Raw genomic sequence first — 25076 nt, forward strand, 5'->3', positions numbered from 1 at the left:
TAGACTATCTTTTGTTTGCACTAGTACAGTACTAAGTAACTGAACCACAAAAACAAATGCAACATTTCACTGATGTTCTTCTCCTGTCTTCTTTGCTTTTAGGTGCACAAAAGACAGAGTAGGAGGTGTCATCGGCATCACCTGGCTACCCGTTGTACTGCCAGCCAGACAGAAGTCCTGCTGCGCATCACGCCCACGTGTGACCAGAACTTGTTGTGCATCTGCCTCCTGCCTGACGTCGGAATAAGATGGCCCCAAAGAAAGGTACCAGGTCCAGTACCAAGAAAGTTGCTGGTGAGAAGAAGGAACAGAAAAAGGAAGTGCCATTAACCACGACTGGTGGTGTGCCGGCCAAGGTTTTTTTTGGCACCAAAGCGTTGTCCGGGAACCAAGCTGGGAGCAGCACAGCGGTCCAGCAACCCCACCAACCTAGGCCCAAGGGCTTTACTGTCGCAGAGGTAGCCAGTCTACTAACGGGCAGCGATGTTGAAGAAATGTCATTACCGCAAAGTAGTACACAATCAAGTTCAACGCAGGCGCAAACTCAGCAGATCAGTGTGCAGCCGCCGCAACCAGAACAGCAGCAGCAGCCGGCGCAACCAGAACAGCAGCAGCAGCCGGCGCAACCAGAACAGCAGCAGCAGCCGGCGCAACCAGAACAGCAGCAGCAGCCGGCGCAACCAGAACAGCAGCAGCAGCCGGCGCAACCAGAACAGCAGCAGCAGCCGCCGCAACCAGAACAGCAGCAGCCGCCGCAACCAGACCAGCAGCAGCAGCCGCCGCAACCAGAACAGCAGCAGCAGCCGCCGCAACCAGAACAGCAGCAGCCGCCACAACAGCCCACCATAGTAGTTGTTGCTCCTGACGTAGGGGCATTTCAGGAAATCGAGCTTCCTGCAGACAAAGCGGAGCGAAGTCAAACCACTGTTTCAGAACATCTATTGTCTTCCAGACCACCAGCAAGGAAAAGGAGGCTTAGTCCATCATCTTCTTCTTCAAGCCCCGCTTCTGATGATCGTGATGACACTTGGGTCCCACCAGCTCGGTCTGAGAGTGAAGTACGCCACAAGACATTGCTTCTGAAAAGGAAGGTCCCAGAAAAACTTAGAGTTATGGAGGTAGATGTAGAAGAGGGGGGTGATGATGTTGATGAAGACGAGCCAGTCATCACGCACATTACTCCCGCCCCAAAGGGATTGGAGACCGACATTCTAACCCTATCCAGAAAGGCTGCTACTGAGTGGGATGCAGCACGGATCTCACCAACACAGGTTACACCACCACTACCTCCAGCTGCCATATTTTCCAAGGCCCGGCAGGGACCTACATCCAGCTCAACCACCTCAGTAGGAAGTGGTAGTAAAAGTCACAGTGTAGGTGGACAGGGTCACATATTTTCAAGGACCCCCTCAAGTTCATCTGGTGTTGAAAGTGGCACATCCAGCAGTGCCAGAAAGTTCTCCTCCCCAGTTTGGGACTTCTTTTCTGTTAGCGCCAAGGAGGAGAACATTGCTATATGCGCAATTTGTCGGCAAGGTGTTCGGCGTGGTAAGCTTGGTACAAACTATGGTACCGGAGGACAAGCAAGTCATCTCAGAATACACCACACTATTGTGTGGGAGGATCACCTACTTAAGTTAAAAGAAAGTAGAAAAACTAAACCCTTTGAAGTTGGTCAGGAATCAGGGAGCGATATTATTGTGGTGGCAGGTGAAGAACAGGGAGGCATTTCTAGCCCTGTCTCCAGTAGTGCAGTCACTGCAGTGGTAACGCCCACATCCTCCTCAGTAACATCAGAGTGGCACCGCAGTAAGAGCCATACTCAGAGTGTGGGTGAGACACCAAGGCGACCGGCGGCGAGTACCTCAATGAGACAATCTGTGTCGTTGAGCCTTAGTGGGTTAATGGCACCACTAAGGAAAGTAAGCCAGCCTACCATTGACAGCATGTTTAGGTTGGAGGGGCAGTTCCAACGCAACCACCCAACGGCACGATTGTACAATGCGAAGCTGGCTAAAATGTTAGCGCTGGACCTTCTTCCTTTTTCATTTGTGGAAGGGGTGGGTTTCCTTGAATTTGTGTCTGCCATCTGCCCGAAATGGAAAGTTCCAAGCCGGTCCTATTTCGCAAGAATTGCTGTTCCGGCACTACATCATGATGTGCTGGAATTGGTTGGACAAGCTTTGCAGAAGAGTGCTGTGCACAATATCCACCTGACAACAGACATGTGGACCAGTTGCCAAGCCACAGATTACATGTGTATCACTGCACACTGGATCTCTTTTGTGGGGGTTAAAGATCAACTATCTGCACGAGGTGTTGTTGACACAGCTGCGATTTTTGAAGGTACTCGGAAACATGCAACTGTAGCCATGTTCGCCATGGAGAAATCTCATACGGCTGAAAACATTTTAGAAGAGTTTCGCACCAAGGTTTTGGAATGGCTGCAGCCCAGAGGGCTTGGTATTGGTTTTGTTGCCACAGACAATGGCAGTAATGTACTTAAGGCCATGGAACTTGGTTCCTATTTCAGGGTTCCGTGTTTGGCACACTGCATAAACATTATAGTGCAAGACTTTCTGAAAAAAGAACCCAAAGTAAGCAATTTACTGTCCATCTGCCGAAGAATATGCACTCATTTCAGCCATTCTTTTAAAGCTCGGAAGCAGCTGAGGATCATCCAACGTGACCGTAGGGTGCCAGTCAAGGCACTCATCCAGGAGGTGGCAACACGTTGGAACTCAACGTATTACATGCTTGATCGTCTGTACGAACAGCACAGGTCACTCAATGATTATGTCTGGTACAGAAGCAGTGATGCTAGTGTTAAAGGCATGACCCTTCAGAGGGAGCAATGGACCCTAATTCAATGCCTGACTGAGATGCTGTCTCCTTTTGAGGTCTTCACACGTGAAGTCAGCAAGGAGGACTGTACAATGGGCCAAGCGATCCCATTGTTGCAAATGCTAGAGCATGAGCTGAATAATGTGTCTGAATCCTACAAAGGTGTAGAGGACAGAAGGCAAGCCCATGACTTGGTGGAGAGCTTATCCAGGCGCTTATCAGAAAATGTAAGGATACAAAATAAAATTTTGTCACAAGACCATTACATTTGTGCCACAATTCTGGATCCACGTGCAAAATTAGGACTATTCCGTTCTTTTTCCGACACTGATGTTGCCCGCTACAAAAGTTGTATAGCTGAAGCAGCCATCAAGTTTGAAAACGAAGGGCTGCTAATTAAAAGCCCGCCACATCAACCCACAACAAGTACTGATACTGAAGCAGGCCATGCAGAATCAAGTGCAACTTCGTCGGCTGAGGGCAGTGCGGTTGGCTCACAATCGCAACACTCACCATCACCATCGACTACAAAAACAATAACTGGATCATTCTGCCGAGTACAATCATTATCAGATTGGTATGTAAAGATGGGCTTTAAGCACAGTGCTGATGCACAGAAAAAACAGCACAAAAGCTTACCAGCAGCAACCCTGAACATTGAGCGGATGGTCCAGGCCTATCTGGACGACCAAACAGAGGTGTACGTTGATCAAAACCCAGTGCAGTATTGGTATAGGAAAAGGTCTGAATGGCCACAGCTCAGCAGGCTGGCGATAAGCTATCTGGCTTGCCCTGTCGCAAGTGTCTCTTCCGAACGTGTTTTCAGTGCTGCTGGTTCCATTGTAACCTTGAGAAGGACCAGTCTATCTCCCAAAAACGTGGAGAGGTTAACAATGATCAAAATGAATCAGCACTTCATACCACCGAATTACACAATGCATGAATCAACAGAGGAAGATGAGGACAGCGGCTCAGGTGACGGAAGTATTGTGTCAGATGATTACCTACTACTGGACGATCCCCCAGAGTTTGAGGACGAGCTATACTTCCCTGACAATTAGGCTCGCACTTACTGTCTTCCTCCCTTTTTTCCCCCTTTGTTTGTGTCTGTTGTTCCGGTTATAAACTTGTGAATCGCAACCAATGCATTATCACCGTCTTCTAATCTTCTAATTTAAGATACAAGTTTCAGGTGTCTGCCATTTGACACTACAGTCCTCAGAATCCAGCTCCTCCGCTCGATCATACTGCATCTCCTGGTCAATTCCATTTCCCTCATGAATGATGATTGGATGATGGTAACAACAAATTCAAACTTTCCTCGTCCTTCCAAAACAAGTGGACCATGAATCTGATGACTTCTATAGCTATCCTCCTTCAGAGCCGAGAGAGACTGGCCATTAACTGAAAATAAGATGCAACAGGTAATGATTGATGCCATGCATTGTCCGCAGAAAAGCAGACTGAGTGATGTAGATTTTGTTGTGTGTGTTGCGCATGAATGAATTGATGTAATTGTGCACTGCCACTAATCAACTTTCTACAGAACACACTAGTAATTACTAATTTTCCTCTTCTGGCAAACAAGAAATGTGTACTTCTCTCCTGCATCTTGGTGATACATTGCTTTTAATTCAATACAGGAAGGGCACTCACTCAATCTGCGCAATGCAAATGACTGTGACTTAACAGCACCGTCCATCATGATGATGGCGAAAGAGACGGCCTGCAGCGTTAACGAGATGAGATGCAACAGGTAATGATTGATGCCATGCATTGGCCGCAGAATAGCAGACTGAATGATGTAGATTTTGTGGTGTGTTTCGCATGAATTGATGTAATTGTGCACTGCCACTAATCAACTTTCTACAGAACACACTAGTAATTACTAATTTTCCTCTTCTGGCAAACAAGAAATGTGTACTTCTCCTGCATCTTGGTGATACATTGCTTTTAATTCAATACAGGAAGGGGACTCACTCAATCTGCTGCGCAATGCAAATGACTGTGACTTAAACCGCACCGTCCGTCATGATGATGGCGAAAGAGACGGCCCGTTAACTTAAGATGAGAAGTAACAGGTAATAAATGATGATAATTAATGGCATGCATTGGACACCTGACTCTGAGCTATTGATCTTTGTGTTTGCGTTGTTTGTTGTGCACAAAGTGAATGATGTCAAAGTGTACTAGTGTTAATCTATCTTTCTGTACACAATAAAGAATGACTCAAGTCAGTAATATTTATATTTCTACTCTTGTTGTGTTCTAAAAATTACACTTGTACTGCAGGCCGATCTTCAGTCAGTAGAAGTATCAGAGCTGATGATGAAGTCAGGAGGATGTTTCATGAGTGGCATAAAACGGAAAAGCCTAAAGGTAAACACGTGAACCACAACCACAGCACACCCAAATGTCTGTGTAGAAGTTGAATAGAGTGTAGCGGTGGGATGACTGCAGTGCATTGATTTTACTAACTTTAACTGTAAAATGCTATGTCTGGAATGGATAATGTGCTTTGCGTTTGTCCAACTCTTTGAGAGAAAAAAAAAAAGGACTCTAAAGTGTTAACGTAGGATGTGCTAATGGTAAGCACTCTGGGCCTGATCTCTCCTGTTACTGTTGAAGGTCTATGCTGGAAACAGACTACAGTAGAGATGATGCATATGCATACATGCCACCTCGGAAAGTGTTCTTGTTGCACTACACCATCACTTGTGCATTTGTTTTCACTTTCTTTCTGAATATCCCCTTTGGTTTTCAATCTAAAATTACAGGCCGGGCCTTGTCCAAAACTTTGTAAAACATTACAATGCATATTAATTACCTTACCAATCAATCACCTTTTTATTCCAGCCGGGCAGTGGCGAGTGGTGAGGCGACACACCCAAGATTGATGGACGAGAGGAGCAAGAGGAATGCCGAGATGCAAAAAACCAGTCCACATTTTTGACCAGGATAAGACAGTAACAGTATCCACTTTTCACTTCTTTTAAATAATTTGATTAATATCTTGTATACATTCTTTACAACAGTGTGTTCTTGGAGTTGTTATTATCAATCATCATTACGTTTGCTCTGTGTTTACGATTCTTCACTACCAATATTTAAAATTTCTATTTGCTATCTGTTAAAGTTTTAAGGCCGGAACAGAACAAGAAATAGAAGTGTATGTAATCCGGGTCTCATCATGCATGCATTTCCTTTTTTATACCTTAACATATGGAATGGATATGGTATGGTAGTCTTCAATGATTGTCGTTTGTTTGTCTATGTATGCATACTGTTTTTCTATGTCAAACCTTTCCCAAAATCCCCCTTCCCATCCAACCAACGGACCCTAACCCTCTTCCCCCGGGCTGTGTGACTTATTGTCGAGGTGTAACTAAATTAAATGTACACCAATACTTAATCACACACTTGCTGGGGCGGATGTGGTGAAAGCAACACTACTTCAATTTCAATGCAGAGCGATGATCTTCTTCTGCTTGCCCACCCATGAGTAGGATATTTCACAGGTTATTTTATTTAACAAAGGAACATATACCTCAGCATGAATTGCCGGCATTGATTTGATTTGTTTGTTGTCATTCCTCATATACAGCACTAACTGTTAGACTGTAGGCATAGCCAAGTCGACAAAACTATAGTTTGTAACTCTGTCTAGTAGGCTATCCTCATAATATCCAGCATTCATTTTTTTTGTCAAATATTTGAGCATATAATTGTTGCTCGGTAAATTCTGTGATGTACTTCATTCAACTACTCCTCTAACAGTCTCTCAAAGGCGATTGACTATCTTCTTTTCTTTTTTTGGAAATGCTGCTACCCTGCCAGTGTATACTACTACTATACTACCACCACCACCCCAATCATGGCATGTATGAAAAAGGAAACCATCTTCACCATGCAGCCAGTGCTGTGCCACAGTTGGACATAAACATCAAGCACCGGTAAGAGAGAAGTTTGGGGGAGGCAGAATCAATAATGGACATGTTGTCAATGATGTCAGTTTCAAACACCACTCCAAAGAATGCATAGTAGGACCAGTCAATGAGTGAGGTGTGTCGCATCTATCTGTTTGTGTCTTATACAGTCAGCAAATTATTGAAATCAAACACACGCTATGGGCGGCCATGCACCAGCAAAGAAACAGTGTGATGTAAAACAGTTACCCCACCTACAAAACATTAACAACATTGCATGTAACATAGAAAAATATATTTAATTGACCCTAACAAATAAACTAAACCCACAAAAGCTGACCCACCCCCCTCCCTAACCCCAACGACTGTCCATAGAAATAGAGAACGCCCAAATGAGTGAGGAAACAAACAGGAATTAAAAAAGGGGCAGTGACAGGGACTAACTGGTGGGGCGGGACTGGAGGAGGACACGAATCTGGTCCTCTAAATGGGCGACGCGGCGTCTAAGGCCGCGGCAGTTGCAACCACAGTGGGGGGGGCACCGGAGATGGCACGGTGGCGGCGGGCAGCCGCCAGACGGTGGCGCTGTACCGCTGGAGGGCGGTGGCTGGGGCCCGGGGCACTGGAGGAGGCTTGAATTGCTGCTGCACTCTCCTCCTCCTCCTCGGCTAGGACCACCAGCCGCCGGTATTCCTGCTGGATTGCCTCCAGCTTCCGGCGCCGTGCCTTGGCGGCCAACTCCTTCCGGTTGATTTTCGGAGTAGCTGTGTATCAAAAAGAAAAAAACAAGACAATTGTAAAATATAGTCTTAATAAAACAGTAGGACAAGGTAATTATTTATACACATAGTGGCATGGTAGAGTAGCACTATAAAATAAAGCACAGTAGTACATAACATTTTAAATGTCGCCCGTCCTTCTTCCTTCCACCTGTCTTACACTTTTTAGTTGAACAGTGCACCAGGTGCTCTTCTCCATAAAACTTTCAAAGCGGAGTTGAAATCAGATAGATGAGGCCATTGGTTACTCAATACTCTGGCTCCTAGTCCTATACCAATTAAAGGGAATTCTAGTCTTCTAGTTCACTCTTCAAACGTCCCCAAGAACTCATACTTACTTACGACATCGGATAGCGGGCGGACTTTGTCCGCCCGCCATCCGACTGCTAAAAAGGGTGGGGGTCCCGTGGGGACAATTAATTAGGATGATGCGCCCGGCACAGTGGCGGGCGCACCCTGTTATTTTAAATTTAAATTCTGGTTGGCTTTGCTGAAAGCAATGCTAAAATGTTGTGCTGCTTTTCCAAGCACAACATGACGGGCCTCGCACGGAGCCTGTCACGTTTTGCTTTGAAAGTCGGGGGGTACCATAGCATCGGTAGGTACCCTCCATGGGGGCCCCCAAGCATACTCTGCAATGTGTGCATGCCTTTCCGTGGCGGACGGTAATGCCGCCACGCAAAGGCATTCCAAAATGCAGATTATATGGCTGCCGGTGTGGTGAGAGAGACACCACCGCCATATTGAACCCTTTTCCGCCTAGACATGTCTGAATATTTTCTACAGGGATGGCGGGAGGTTTGCCCCTGCTGTGACGGCAGTGAATTCCAGCCAGCCCGGCGGGGGCAATACGCCCACCATCCTAATGGGGCCCTAATTCACAACTTTACAGTATACATATACATACAGTACACCTTTGCAGTGAGTGTGCTGTCAAGTTCAACAATAGTTAAAGATTATGAATCTAACTTACCACCGCCTGCCACTGGTGCTGCCACTCCCCCTCCGTTGCTATCTGCAACTGCCGCATCCTCGCCCTCTGCGTCGCCTTCGCTGGCCCCAGCAATGGTGGTCGGTAGTGCGCCTAGAAAACATTACACATTTATTAGGCAACATATACACCTCCCCCCTATTGATCAGTAGCAAGGTTGAAAAATGAGTTAATACTAACATAAATCACTAGTACAAATCAGGTAGTAGTAGAGTAGACACTAAGTTATATGATCATTGTAGCATTTGCTTGATTAGCCCTAGCCATGCACATGTGACGTTACCTTTACCTTGCAGCTTCTTAAGACACCTTTGAGCCCACATGACCTGCCTCACACTGCTACTGTCTAGTCTACGCGCTGCGTACAGGCGGTCAACAAACATTAACAAGCCACTTTTTTAGGAAGAACTGGTGTACTACTGTTACTGTTAGTCCATATTGCTTATCCATAGATGCTACACTTTTTGGCACGGCTGAGAAATGCTTGCAAGTTGCAATATACTAACGCACACCATTTCCTTTTTTCGCATTACAGACGCAAGATTCGCTTCTACGAACCAGAGCTTCTGAACGATGCACCAACTACCAGTACTAGGTTCTTCTGAGGTGAGGGGTCCCTTCACTCACATCTTCATTTATAAATGTATATAAACTAAATTGCTATGGGATGGTGGTGCTGCCTTCCACCACTTCAGTTATCATGATTTAATTCCCAACTGTATTAGTGTAACAATGTATTTTGTTTTAATGTTATTGATTTGCCGGTTGGTGCTGCTAAGATAACAGTGTACAGACCTTCTCAAATTGAAATAAAAATTTTAAACTTACATAGACTTTGTGGTATTTGGTGTGGAGTGGACTAACTTACACGATTGAGCAAATTAAAGTAAGGGTGTGCATGTGAATTGCTTCCACGACAGAGGTTGGGTGTGTTAATGTTCTGGGTTGTCTACTTGTTGGTTGTCTTGGGGGGAGGGTTCCGAGACCTAATAGGTATGACAAGACAGTACTATAGTCAAGCAGTGGAATTGTGGTGGGTGCGGAATTTCTGATTGAGGTGTGCAAGGAAGGTCCAACCTACCATCACCAACATCCTATTTTCTGGTGCAAATGTATGTGCAAGATCCCTACAACAGTTGTATGTCCTATAGGGTATCATATCAAAATATTAAGAAATCTGGTAGGGCTGTTGCTGTGAATTTTCAAAGCCTAAACATCAACAAGAGTAAAAAGTAGTACAAGACAACGACCCAACGGATTGTACGAGCTACTGGTGAATATGAGTTTTATATTACAACCTTTCACAAAGAGTGGCACTGGGCAAGACTAGCTACTACAGTACAGACAGACAGACTGATAGTATGTAGTAGTACTCAGTCATCATAGCGGAGGCAGGGATAAGCTTTTTGAAACCGTACAGATCAAAGGATAATTGGTGGTAAAAAAATAGCATTTGGAAACACACTATAGTTCGGGAGAAATGGGGCAGTAAAAGTTATGGAATAAGAAATATTATTAAAAACAAGAAGACTTACTGGGGCCAGCAGAGGAGCCCTCAGCGGTGTCCTCCTCGTGGTGTTCCTGTCCCGCCGACTGCCCAGTCCCTGCCCGTCTGCCCCTGGGTGCTGATGAACAGGAAAGATATAAGAAAGACAAACATTGATGGATGGTGTCAACTTAAGCAAATACAATTTTTTTCAACAACGGTCAAAAAACACTTATGTAAACAATTGCAATAACTACATTGACCGATCTCATCTGGTCAACATGTAATATCGGGGGATTCGCAGTTCGACTACTTAAGTTACTATTTATCAACAGTAATCCATTCTTCCATTCTGATTCCAGAAAACTAAGTTACAAGTAAGCCTAAGTATTAGTACAACCTACCACCCAACCTAGCCCACCTATTCCAGGCATGCCAATTGTACATTAAGTATGCATTTCGACTGTATTCCTCAACAATGTGTATGATCCAATCATGGAGGACACATTAACATGACTACATTTTTTGTATATACACAATTTTGGTTTGATTGATGCTCATCTGCTACTGCTAAGTAACTGCAAAGCCTACCTCCACTCATTGAACAAACTAGAAAGGTTCTAAAGACTGGCGTACTAGCAGCACGTCACGTAACTGAGTGAGGGGGCATCACGCATACCACTAACCAATTAGAAGCTCATACAAAGTACCTAAACCTATGTATCAATCCGCCCCTATCTATTAGTGACAGGACAAAGTAAGGAGTGGACATGAGTCACTGTAGCATTACGTAACTTAATTTCTCTAAAATAAACTCGTAAAGAATCACGCTAAGCAAGCGCAAACGCAAAGCTGCAAACAAGTAAGATTAGTAGTAGCGCAGAAGAGCACCTGTGTCATAATCACAGAAGACTTTTAAACATTATTAACCTGGAATGTATTGCAAGCAGCAACATTCTATCTGGTTGGAAGGAAAAAAAGATATTCGCAATATATAACATAGAGCAGAAGAACAGACACAAAGTTGTAATAATTAAATAGGTACTCACCAAGCCCCGGGACCTCCACTCCTAGCAGGTCCAGCAGGTCCTGCTCACGGTCCAGGATGTCGGACCACCGGTGCGTCAGCTGTGCCTGGGTGCGCCGGACCCCAGAGATGCGAGACACTGCCCGGCGCACCTTCCCCCACCGCTGCCGACGCTCCCGGAGGCCGTACCCGGACCCAGGCCTGCCACCTGCTGCCAGGGTTGAGGGGAGGTGGCGCTGCACAAAGAAAATTAGTGCAGCCAACTCCGCCTCCCCAAATAAGGCCCGTGCATGCACCCCTTGTGGGCGCCGCCTTCCGCAAGGAAGGCGGTCGCGGCTCTGGCTGCGCCGGCGAACAGCCCTGCCCTTGGACATGGTTCTGGGGGCGGGAAAGAAAAGGTAAAATAAATAAAGGAGTAAAGGAAATAAATAGCAGGCAATACAAAGAGAAAAAGTAGCTAAAAAACAAAAAAAAAGGTACACAAAAACCAAAAATATAGAGGCAGGAAAATAGTTAGAGAAATAATAAGTAATAAAGATCCGAAAAAAGTGGCTATAAACAAAGGATTGAAAAGATTTAGGGAGGATTGAAAATCAGGCCCCAGAACCATGCAATAGAGTGGAAAACAAGATGGCCGCGCCCGTTGCGACCACGTGCGCAAGTTCGCGCGATATTTTCTCCCTGAGCAAGCAAAAAGCAACGCGATCAAGTAAAAGCGATCGCGAACAGGAAATATCGACCGCGAACATGCATTGCGCGACCCGGAACAGGAAGTAAACAACGCCAGAGGGCGGGACAAGTGAAAACAAGATGGCCGCGCCCGTGAGCGACCGCATGGGTAAGTTGGCGACCCGCGAACACGCAAAAAATACCGCGAACAGGCGGCAAAAAACTTCCGCATCTTCGCGATATTTCCGGCGAGTTTGCGGAGATTTTCTGCATTCTCGCGATAATTTGCGGAGGTTAATTCCGCAAATTCCGCCCACCCCTAGCAAACACGCCATGTGAATGATTTTAAGAGGTAGTTTTAATCCCCCTGCGCTATTATATACTAGGGGCTTACAGAGGAGGTCATGCTAATAACAGGGGTAACCCAATGCATAGTGTTCCCTAGTGTATGTAGGTGTTTTAACTGTTTTCTAAGTGTCTTTTAGCATAGCACTGGCTCTAGGACTGGTTAGTCAGAGTCAGTTACCACCAGTACCCATCTGAAAAAGTTGAGGGTACAGGATGATTTTGCAACAAGGCCTCTTTCTGCTCCTCTGTTTGTTCTTTCTGCATATCTTCCTTCTGCCTGCACTTTTCTTCATCTTTGAGGACTTCTGTTGCTTCTTTCTGCATTTCTTTTTGTTCTTTCTGTGTTTTTTTTGTTCTTTCTTCACATGTCCTACCTCTGTAATCATAGTTAGAAATTAGCATTTAAAACACCTTAGAAATTAACTGAAAAAAACATAGGTATCAGGCACTTTATAGTTGCAAATTAGCATTTAAAAAACCATTGAAATTCACTGAAAAAACAATAGGTTTCAGGTACGTTATAGTTAGGATGACATCATCCTTGTGATAGAGTGGCAGACCTCCTTGCACCCTAATATAACCTTTGATACACATACTCAAAAATAGAAACTAACATTTTCAAAACAATGGACATACCAATACCACTTACAACACACCTATTTAGTAATTCCAAGATCTACACATACATCCACTCATTCACCAACAGTCCCTATACTGTCACTCATACATGTACTTACTCATCACATGTACTCATACACCTATACATCTTGTTACACACCGCCACTCATCCATAGAGTTACTTACACACATAATCACACAAGCAAACAAAGTATCAAACATCCATTTACTTACATATAAAGTTATACATACACTACCACACTTTCTTTTTTTCTACAGAAAATTAGACATACTTACTCTCTTAAACAATCACTTATAGAAACACCTACTTATTTGTACAGGAACTCTTCCAATTTCTCACTCTCACATATACTCACTTATATACAGCAATACTCACATATTCTAGTTTAAAACATATGTAGTTACTCATAAAGACACTACTGAGAGAGTCATTCACTCACTAACACACCCATACACACACTCATCCACCTATACAGTCCTACACACATGCTGTCTTCAACACATACAAACAGTGAGTCACTCATTCATGCATCTATGCACTAAGTAATACCCCCCACCGAACCATACAGACACTCAGACACTCATGCTGATACTCAAAAAACCAACTAATAACCCATATAGACACTCATGTAGCTACTCACCAACCCATGCAGCCACTTATACATAAAGCGAGAGACTGATACAGATATTTGCATATATAAACATTACTCGCTAACCCATATATTCACTTAGATACACTTAATCAGTCAGTTATACAATCAATTTTACGATAAAAAATCATCCATTTAGACACTTATATACCCATTTATTCTTCCATCGACCTTGACATATACATATATAAAACATATTTAATTTTCAGAAAAACACACATTCACTGGATGATGTCATCAGTGATGTTATTTGAGATGTCATCAGTGATGTCATGAGTGATGTCACTGACCATATCATGAGTGATGTAATATGTGACGTCATAAGAAGTGCATTGTGTGCGCGCGAGTTATAGTTAGCTAAACTAACTATAACAGGGAAATTTCAATGGTTTTGTACGAGTGAAATGTCTAACTAACTAGAACGCCCCTGTAACCTATGGTTTTTTCAGTGAATTTCTAAGGTTTTTTAAATGCTAATTCCTAACTATAATGTGCCTGAAACGTATGTTTTTTAAAGTGAATATATATATATTATATATATATATATATATATATATATATATATATATATATATATATATATAATTATATATATTATCTACTGGCGGTCGCCAGTAGATAGTTATAGTTAGGACCGTGTTTCCATAGGAAATCCGCAACATTCTATTTGGAATAACTTTGGCGCCGATTGACGAATCCTCGCAAAATTCTCAAAATAGGTGGGGCGCTCCGCTCCGCTCCAACCCTGAAAGTCTCGGGGGGATTCATCAAGCGGGGGCTGAGAAAAAGGGGGGTCCCAAAACGCGTTTTCCCCATGCATTTTTCCATAGGACCTTTAGTCCGAGCTACAGCCCGAACGGCTGAACAGAATTACTTGAAATTTGGCAGAGAGGTAGCCGTCAGGTCAGGGATGTGCCTTTTGAAGGTCTCGTGTAAATCTGTTCAGTATTTCCTGAGATTTAAATCAATATATATAGCTATAGGCGCGCTCCGAGCGCGTACCGTAAGCTTACCGTACGCGCACGCCGCCGTGCACTAGCGTGATTCTGATTGGTTTTTAGATCTCAGTAAACATTCGAATCGGTCGAAACCAGGAAGTGTTGGCCGCCATTTTGTCTCTCGCAGTGTGAGGGGGGTGAAAAACAAAGGTGGAGAACGTGAAAAGGGGGCAGGGTGGACAGTTCCTGACCCCCTAGCCTTTGTCAGGGGGTCCCAGAAGGACCCCAAGGGCAAAAATTAATTTTAATTTTTTTTGGAAAAATCGCCGAATGCGCGTAGCGTACGCGCACGGCGTAAACGGAAAAATTCCGCGAACTTCGCGTAATTACGCGTACCGTGGGCAAAAAAACAATTTTCAAAAAGGAAAGCTTAAAAAAAAATAACAAAAATTGTGAGGTAAGGTTGGCTCTTAAAAGAGCCGTTGGGTTAATACAGGGATGGAGGAAAGAAAGAATGGGAATATTATGAGCGTCTAAAAACATGCTGGTCTATCTTATTGTTAATAAGGGAAACACTGGTCTCCCCAAAAACAATAAGACCACAACACGTTGTACACCTCATTGAAACCCTCCGAAATCGAGGGTTAATGTCCAGAGGAGCAGAAGAAGGTGATGCTCCCACCTCAGAGGAAGGGCTCAGCTGAGCTGCCGATGATGTACTCGGCTGAGCTTCTGAGGTTGGGCTCCGGTGACTTACTGAAGAGTTTTCTTCAGTATGTCGAGCAAAGGTCCTGGGATGTTTATCCCTAATGTGTCTCATCATAGAGTGATTTCCAAAGGAATACTTCTTCCTTGGATCTCCTCTAGATAAAACACGGTCACAAAGTGTGCAAGTGACCAATGGAGCATTGACCTTTTTCTGCCCCTCTGGAAAAGTAAAATACTCCCACACAAAAGAAATTTTTTGTTTCCTCCTTCTCTCTCTGATGATGGTGCTGCTAGGCTCACTGTCAGAAGAGGTCTGCTGCTCTGCCATTGTATCTCAATGTCAATTCAGCTCCTTCTCCTAGGGGATCTCAAGCAGTAATGAGGGGAATGGGTGTGGTGTGGGAAGTTTCTGGAACTGAAAGTAGTTTCAACCAATGAAAAGTGTTCTTTGTGGATCACATGACCTACCGTGCGCGCTCCGTAAGCTTACGGTACGCGCTCGTAAACAAGTACGCATGACACTTACGGAGCGCTTACGGAGCGCGTACGTAAGACGCACTCGCGCATGCGCATTACACGCCCCTGCGTAACCGCGATGTTGCTTCTGCGCAACGCACATGCGTGTACGCGTACGTCACGTACGTATCACGTAAGCGCACTGTACTTATGACGTACGGAGCGCGTAGCGTCAGCGGTCGCGTGAGTTATAGTTGCCTGCACTATCTATAACGGGGGAATTTCATTGGTTTTTTTACGAGTGAAATGTCCAGCTAACTATAACATGTGTGAAACCTATGGTTTTTTCAGTGAATTTGCAAGGTTTTTTAAATGCTAATTCCTAACTATAACGTGTGTGAAACCTATGGTTTTTTCAATGAATTTTATATATATATATATATATGTATATATCAGATACATAAATCCTTCATAATAATTAGCAGATGCGTTTCAGCACATAATGCATTTTCAATGCTGGTTTAAAAGGTGCAATAGACACAATCATAATCACATGCTCAATTTAAAAGTCCTGTGAAATGTTCTCATTGGTTGGTGGAGGCACGACTAACATGGAGGGACTGATGCCATCTCAGTTCCAATACCTCTGTGGCCATCATGCTTGCATGACAAATTAGATGTTAAAACCAATTGGAAGTGCCAGCTTTTGCTGGAAAATCACTAAATACACAAATACAATGTTCCAATCAGCAGTTGATACTCCATATTGACCAACAACGACCAGCATGCAATCACTTTCACTCACAAGTTTGGCAATATACTTGCAGGTCCTCCACAAGGCGTTAATTAGCATGAATTGCCCCACATCTCCATAGGCTACAGGCTTGTGTTATTGCACATTTGTTGATGCCGCAGTACTGACCAATAGTATGCACAGTTCCACAGGCACTTGTTAAATAACTAAACTACACAGCCATGAATTAAATACTTTCCATTGGGCAACAAGCATCATTTAATTTTTAGGCCTTGGGTATATGATATAACACTCTACAAAAGTCTTATACTTAAATTAAATGTGCTAGTCATGTGTGAGCCAATCAAACCATCTTTAGGGGAGTGAGTATAATCACTTTAGCTCTGATTAGCAGTGGTTAAGTGTATAGAGTCCTAAGGCCAACAAAAATGAATCTCCTCAAAAAGTGGAGGTAACTAGGCAAAACGATTGGGGGACAACCACCCTACGGTTGACAGGTCTAACAGTGATGGGCTGATCTCTTGATAAAGCCATTAGGCCTGCTTTTTATATTGTGGTGGTCTGCTTTACTTTAAATGCAACCATTTTTAGGTCTGCCTTTCTTTAAGTGACATGTTATATTGTTACATCAAATGGGCAGCTGTGCGTGCATGTGGGTCTATAGCCCCCACAGCGGATGGAGCACACGGCTTGGCCACAGGCAAGACCTTGCACCTAACCCCAAAATATGTATGGCTGAAAGTTGTCTGGGATTGCAGGAGGCAGCCCCCTTAACAGAGTCCTTCTAAGTAATATCTCTATTCACCTGCCATTAAGCAAATAAACATACTTTCAGCATAGCAACTTTTAATGGAATGTTTTTCATATTAATTCTTGAGACTAAAACTGTAGAAAATTTATTTTAAAAAAATTAAAACAAAATTAGGTATATTTCAAACAAGGGCGGGCAGATTTACCAAAGTGAAGAACAGTTTGGAAATGTTTATTTTCTTCAATCCCGGTGATAAATATTTCTAAAGGATATATGCTGTGGCTGCTCCTCAGACACAGCCTCTATGCAGTGATTCCCCTAATAATTGGGTTGTCTTTGGCCTGGAGCACCCAAAACAGTAGCACAAAGAGGTATAAGGCTCAGCAGTCCTCTGTCATCAGACAAACTAGGAGTGTGATCTAGAAAGACAAAAGGCCTGGCCTCAACTAAAGGTCCACTTCACTTAGCAAAAGAGAACATGCAGTTCAAACCATCACCCCTACTATTCACCTAAGGGCAGTGCTCCAAGACGTCTAACCCGCAACCTTTGCTAACAACATTTTCATTGAGTTTCTAAAGGGAACTACCTCACCTCAGATTCTGGATCTGCACCCATAGGAATGCAGGCAATACAAGTTCACTGTCTGGGTAAGCTGTCCTTATCCTCCAACTTGTGCCATGGCAAATCAAAGGACCCCACTGTGTTTTACAATAATATTGTGAGTCAAATTTAGGTTGAAGATAAGTAGACATCCACTCTGGATCCTGCAGAATCTTCTTTGAATATTTGCAACTGGCCATTACTATAAACGTCCATCCCCTAAGCTTATCAGCTCTTCTTGCTGTAGCAATGGTCTTGTGGTCATCTAGCAGTGGACAGTCTATTTAGTGTACTCTAGTACCTATCACCATACCTATTATAACACTGTATTCTCATAAAAATGTTGTTCCTTTGTGCAGTTCTTGCATTCGCAAATTGCATTCTATCCCAAAACCCAGCCTCTGTACCCCTAAAACCTAGCATGGACAATTGATCTTTGCTTAAAACCCCTAATCGTCACCTCTTCTTTTTTCCTTTAAATGTGTTTGTGCTTTGTCCTTCCTATCATCCTCTGCACACAAACTCTCTCTGAGCACAACTTTCTCTAAGTCACATACATGTTTGCTTTGATCTCTATTAATGTAGGGAACTGGGCTTTTCTTGCAGTACCCCATCCCACTTTCTGCTGCCGTTTTAGCTACTAGATGCTGATTTTCAATGCTGGCAGTACACTGAGGCCTGCTAACTAGACCTCATTGCCAGAGCTCATTCCGTAAAACAAGGTTTTTAGCACCTCTCTACATCCCTAGTAAATTATGTTCTTTGGTAACTAGGGCAGGGATACGAAAGAGGGTCCCTAAGGGCTTCAGGATATCTTATGCCAACCCTAAGGGACCTACATACAAACTCCACACAGACTGCGCTTGCAGGCTGGATGGCTTGGTTCAAACCATGAGTGAAAACATGACATGGCACACTCCTGTGTGTCATGCCAAAGTCACTGCATCTAATATATGTAAGCCACTCCTACAGCAGTCCATTGAGCCCTAAAGCAGGGTCCATTATATTTTATGTGAGGACACATCTGCTTGAGCAGATGTACCCCTGAGATGCCTAGCTCTATTACTAGATATTGCAAGTGAGCAGGGAAGCCATTTTAAGGTATGTTCTGGGCACTGATCAAAACGAGATCCCTAGCTTCATAATGGCTTTGCTGAACCATATGATGTTTGGTATCAAACACCTCATATTAATAAACCCACACTGATTCTACTGATGGATTTATTAGTACATGCGCCCAGAGGGCACCTTAGAGGTACCCCCTGAAAACCTTCTAACTACTGTTGTGCTGAAGGACTGGTCCTAGCGAGCCTACCACCACAGATGAGTGTCTGACCCCTGGGGGTGAGGGCCTTTGCTCTCAGAAGGCCAGGAACAAAAGCCTACCCAGTCTCCCACAGGATCACCTCTGAATTAGCATTCTAAGACAGGGAGCTTTAAAGAACCCACCGCCTTGGGTTTTCAAATCTGGCTTCGCTCCTTGAGTCATCTGGTGCCACGAAAGGCGGGAAAATGAGCTATGCAGGTGGCGTGTTTCACTGCCAGACTGGGCACACCTCTAGGGTGCCCAAGACTGAAGTGAACACTAAATTTAGGATTCCACCGTCTTGTGTGCAGAGGAATTAGGATTTCTGGGACAGGTCAGTTTGCAAATTACCACACTAGTTGCAAAAATACAGGTCGCAAATTGTGACAAGTATTTTGTGACTGGTTCTTAGTACATCTGTCCCTTATTCTTATTGGGATGTTTTAATGTTATTTTAGGGATGTATTAATATTCCTTTAGGGGTGGATTAAATATTTTGAAACTTAAATTCAGTTGCCCCCACCTCAAAGGAGGTGGTAAGCCATTCGAAAATGGGAATGGGGCCCAAAGAGACCACTTCTCATTTGTGAATGTTCACAAAAACATTTTTAAGGAGCAGGCAGTTGTCCATCAAACCATTTGTTTTAATTTTTTTTAAACACATACCACTTTCCTGGGCTGCATTTAAAAAACAAATGCTTTATTTAAATGTATTTGCAGACCTGGGGGCATATGTATCAAGCCCTTTTCTCAGAATCGGCCCGTTTGCGAACGGGAAAAGGCGATTCTCTATTTTGCGATTGCATTTAAGGAATTCCAAATTGCGATTCCTTAAATGCAATGTAACAAGCACCCAAGTTGTGCGATTTCTCCATAAGAAATCGCAAATTACCACCAACTTCAAGTTGGTGGTAATTTGCGATTTCTTTTAAAGATGCACTTTTTGGTATCTTTCAAAGTGCCATGTGGCGCACATACATGCCCTTAGAGCATGTATGTGCGCCACATGCGCACACATGCTCATTTCAGGGGTGCATCAGGGTGTCCTTATGACACCCATGCACCCTTGAAATTATTCTCAATTTGCGATTCTCTAATTGCGAATCGCTAATTGAGAATGTCTTCTCATTCATTCCTATGGGCCTCCTGGCCCATAGGAATGAATGGGAAGGTATTCCTTAATTGTGATTAGCAATTTGCTAACCGCAATTAAGGAAGCTAAGAAATCGCAAAACATTTGCGAATTTTTTATTACAACCCGTTTTGCAATTCTCAAATTGCGATTCCCTAAAAATCGCTATTTGAGAATTGCAAAAACGGAACTTGATACATATGCCCCCTGGTATTATGCTGAACCCAGCAGGCCACCATGCCTGTGAATGTAGCCAATCGTAGTGGGCCGCAATTTGCAACCTACGTCATACATTTAGGAGGCTGGTTGAATTGCGACCCACTACTGTTCCGTATTTTGTGAACCGACATATAGCACATAGAGTGGTTCTCAAAATATAAACGTATTTAGTGAAAATCAGTGTGCCTTTACCAAATTCATTTTTGGATTCCTGACGTATCTGTAAATCCTTGCACCACGGAGCACCATATTGTGAATACAGCGCATCCATGGTGTCGTAAGGATGGCGCTATGAAAAGTGATGCATTGCTGTTTTTGCCCAGCGATGAGCCACTTTTTATAAATGAGGCCCTGAATTTTTTGGGGTGAACCAAACTATTTATGCATAGGTCAGTTTGCAAATAAAACACTTGTCGCTAAAATACTGGGCAATTATTGCGACCAGCATTTTGCAACGAGTAATTCCTACATCTGCCCATAAATCCCTCATTAAAAGAATTAGTATTAATGCCACCATTCTGCTAGTTCACAACACTTACCCTGGGCATAAAACTCCGCTCTACTTGTGGAGTTTGTGGATTTTTGGCAACTCCGCGTTCCGTGTAGAATGCAAAGTTGTCGGAAAACTCCCCACTCCGCAACTGAGCAGAGTTTTTTTGTGTTTGCGCACCCAAAATGCATTTTAGCGTGCACGGGAGTGACTTACTGGGTGTCTGTGATTGCCAATGAGATTTCCTATCCGTTTGTGAGCGCCACGAGATTTGCTAGCCAGCCGCACGGTCCTGCGAGAGTGTGCGATTGCGAACACATCATTTGGGTGCACCATCGGACTTCCAGTGGAAGTTTTGTGAATAACTCGACCCCAAACACCGAAAATCTGCAACCTGGCAAAGGTTCTCTCCCGAGCAGCATCAAAACCTTCTCGAAATGATGATTTGGATTAAAAAAAGGGAAGTGCCCCAGAGTCTCCAACTTCCTGTTCCTATCCAGCAGGCTCCCCCCAGTTCTTTGTCCATCTCCTGTTCACTTTTCATTTGGATTTGGAGCAGGAATGATCACTCTTTGTGTCTGCTGCATCAAATATCATTGGATTTGAGGACTTTTGAATTTAAGATTTCACAAGTAAGTTGGAATATTGGAGTTTTTTGTTTGATTAGGGCATTTGCATCTACATTTTTTGTACTTTTTATCATTTTTTTAAAACTTATTGTGGTGGGTGTCTTGTAGTTTCAGTAGGGGCCTAGTTGTATCTTTGAAGTAATTGTTCTTCTTATATAAAAGAAACATGTTGCACAGTTCACTACATTTTCTCTAACTTTTGAAATCAATTTGCAATATTTATTTTAATTCACTAGCCCAGTAGCCTGCCAAAAGGCCTTTCAGCCAGTAGACCCAGAGCTACTTATGGGAGCATGAAGCAACTGTTTCTGTGGTGTCTGTTGAATTTAAACATAATTTAAGGCATTGGATTGAATTGCAAAATGTGTTTTTTGGGGGTATTTCACTTTTTTTCATGTGTGCGTGTTGTGTGGTAGTTAGTGTGCTTTTGCCATAGGCCTGCATGTCTTTCCTTTGTTCCTCTTGGCTTACTGCTTCTTGTTGTTGTGGCCTGGCCATGTGGCTAGCGGCCATTTTGTGAAGGCAGCTGTTGGACTTGGCCCTTTTTGCAGGGTCATCCCTGAACTTTTTGCCTTCCTCCTATATTTTTTCTGACTTGTTGTTGGCTGTTTTATGACTCTGGGCACTTTACCACTGCTGACCAGTGCTAAAGTGCATATGCTCTCCCTATTGTAAATTCATGATGAATTAGTGATTCCATGATTGCTTGGTTTGGTTTACCTGTCAGACCCTAGGACAGTGCACCAGGAGTGCCCAGGGCTGGTAATCCAAATACTGCTGGTGGGCTTGCAGCACTGGTTGTGCCACCCACAAAAGCAGCCTGTAAAAGTGTGTCTAAGGTCTGCCATTGCAGAACCTGCGTGCAGTCTGGTACTGTCATGCTGACTGGGCAAGTGCACCACTTGCCAGTCCTTAAACCTTCCCTTTTCTTCATATCAGACACCCCTATGGTAGGCCCAAGGGCAGGGTGCATTGTAAGGATAAGGTAGAACATGCCCTGGTGTGTGTGGCATGTTCTAATAGTGAATTACAGCCATTTTCCTTTTTCACTATTACAAGGCTACCTGTAGGCCAGAATGAGCAGTTTGGTTATTACATCTTATAATCCTAACTGACTCAGAGAACATGGTAGAAATTCGAATTTAGTATGCCTGAACTCAGGATGATAAAATACATCTTTTAGTGAAGTTGGTTTTAACATTCTGTGTTTGAAAATGCCACTTTTAGAAATTAGGCATTTTCTTGTCTAACCATTCAAACCTGCCTCTGCTAGGCTGTGTATTCCTTTGTCTGGGATTTGAGTGAAAGGGCTGGGGAATTTGAGGAGACAGGGTGAGGTGCCCCAGTGGTGAATAGTGAGATCTGCATCTAGATGGGTGGGAGGAGTTGCACCTGGGACCTGAATAGGGCTGTGCCTGCCTTCTACAATGCTGGCTCCACCCCTTGGGGAGCGGCTGATGTCTCTGCCCTGCACAGTGAATGACGAGAAGGAATCCTGTCAACAAAGTGCTCCAGTGCTGTACTTGACTTCCACAATGCTGGCTCCACCTCCTGTGAGGCGTCTAATATGTCTGCCCTGCACTGTGAAAGGAAAGGAGAGGTCTGGTAAACAGAGTGCTCAGGAACTGGATTGGACAGGGCAAAGGCCCCTCTGCCTTCAGGGGACAAAGGATTTCTGGGTATAAATATGGGGACCCTGATCCCAAGAAATTAGATCACTTTGGGAAAACAAGAAGAACCTCTGCTGAGGGAGGAACCAGATGAAGCTGAGGAGGAAACTAACCCTGAACCTGGGGGATTGGCCTGCAGTGGTTGCCTTACTGCCAAAGAGAGGAGAAAGGAACTTTGTGTGTACTTTTGCTCAACTTGTGAAGGATCTCCAAGGGCTTATAAAAGTGCTTGCCTCCTGCTGAAGTCTCAGGAACAACAGACTTTACCCCCCAGCTCCCAAGAGTTCTTTGGAAGTGCCTGCTGCTGTTGTTGGGCCTTCTGAGGGACTGCGTGTCGCAAGGAGATGGAAGCGCGACTCAAGAAGGAGATGCGTGCTGCCGTCGGAGCTGTTGTCGTCGCATCTCGTAAAGTGTGTCGTCGCTGCAGCCTTGCATCGAGCGGAAGCATCTCGCATCATCCAGGAAGTGTCTCGCAACGCCAAAGAAGCGTGTCGCCATCGCAGCCATCGTAGCTGACGCATTGCACCACATCAAGAGAAGAGTCTCGCATCGAGGAAGAAGCGTGTTGCCATCGCAGCCATCGTAGTTGTCGCATTGCACCGCATCAAGAAAAGCACCTCGCATCCATGGAGAAGCGTGCCGCCATCGGAGCTGCTGTTGTCGCATCACGTAAAGGGGTGTCGCCGCTGCAACATCGCATCGAGCGGAAGCATCTCGCAAACGTCGAAGAGTGCCGCTGCCAAAGTCGCTTTCGTCGCATCGCGTAAAGGGTGTCACCGCTGCAGCTGACGCATCGAGTCGAGTCTTCTCGCAACATCATAGAAGCATGCCGCATCTGGAAGATCTTCACATCTTTATTTCTTTGCACCAAAAACTTCATCGCATCAACATCGTCGGAACACTTTCGTTGCCCTGCGTGTCGCATCTAAAAGGTACATTGACTTAAAGTGTCGCATTTAAGAACTTAAGAGAACTAAGCAAAATTCTACCATCTAAAGTAACAGTATTGTGTATTTTTGTCGTTTAATGGTCTTGTGGTAAATCTATATAAAGAATACTTATTTTTTATATAAAACCTGTGTGGTGTCCATTTGTAGTGTTGTCACTTGGTTACTGTATGTGTTCACAAATGCATTACACACTGCCTCTGAGATAAGCCTGTCTGCTCGTGCCAAGCTACCAAAGGGGTGAGCAGGGGTTATTTTAGGAGTGTACCCCCTTACCCTGACTAGAGGAGAGGGTCCTTATTTGTCACAAGTGCATACCTGTGCCAACTAGAGATCCCCAAGTCTAACAGCAGCCAGTGTGCTTTTGCTATAGGCCTGCATTGTTTTTCTTCCCTTTCTTGTTGTTGTGGTGTGGTCTGGCCATGTGGTTGGTGGCCCTTTTGTGAAGGCAGGCAGTGTCCTTCTGCATTAGGCCTGCAAGCCGTCTTTGTGGTGGCCATGCCTTGTTGTTTTGCATGCAATTCCTTCTTCTTTTATCCAGCAAAAAATGCAGCACAGTTCACTAAATTTTCTAGCAAATGTACAATATTATTGATTTGAATTGATTCACTATGTGGCCTAGTCTGCCAATGGGGTTTCCAACCAATAGGCCCAGAGCTTCTCATGGGTGTATGAAGCATTGTTTATGTGGTGTCTGTTGAATTTAAACATCATTAAGAGAATGGATGGCATTGGATTGAATTGCAAAATGTGTTTTGTTTTGGTATTTCACTTTTTTTTCATGTGTGGTTGTTGTGTAACTTGCAAACCTTTTTTAGCTCTGTCGATTTTCGTTTTGGCATTGTTGCATTAAAGCTGGGTTGTTTAGCATGCCTCCTTTGCCTGGCCAGTATGTGAGTGTGGTGGTAATAGTGGGCCAGCATTTGCCTTGGCTGAGCCTCCCTGTGTGGCCAGGGGCCATTTTGTAAAGTCTGTGTCCGTCCATATAGGCCTGCTTGAGCTCATTGTTTTCCAGGTCTTCTGCTTGTTGTGAGTGACCATTTGGCTGGTGGCTATTTTGTGGTGGTAGTTAGTGTGCTTTTGCCATATGCCTGCAGGTCTTTTCGTCTGTTCCTC

Source organism: Triturus cristatus, chromosome 4_1, assembly GCF_964204655.1.
Source record: "Triturus cristatus chromosome 4_1, aTriCri1.1, whole genome shotgun sequence".
Lineage (NCBI taxonomy): Eukaryota > Metazoa > Chordata > Amphibia > Caudata > Salamandridae > Triturus > Triturus cristatus.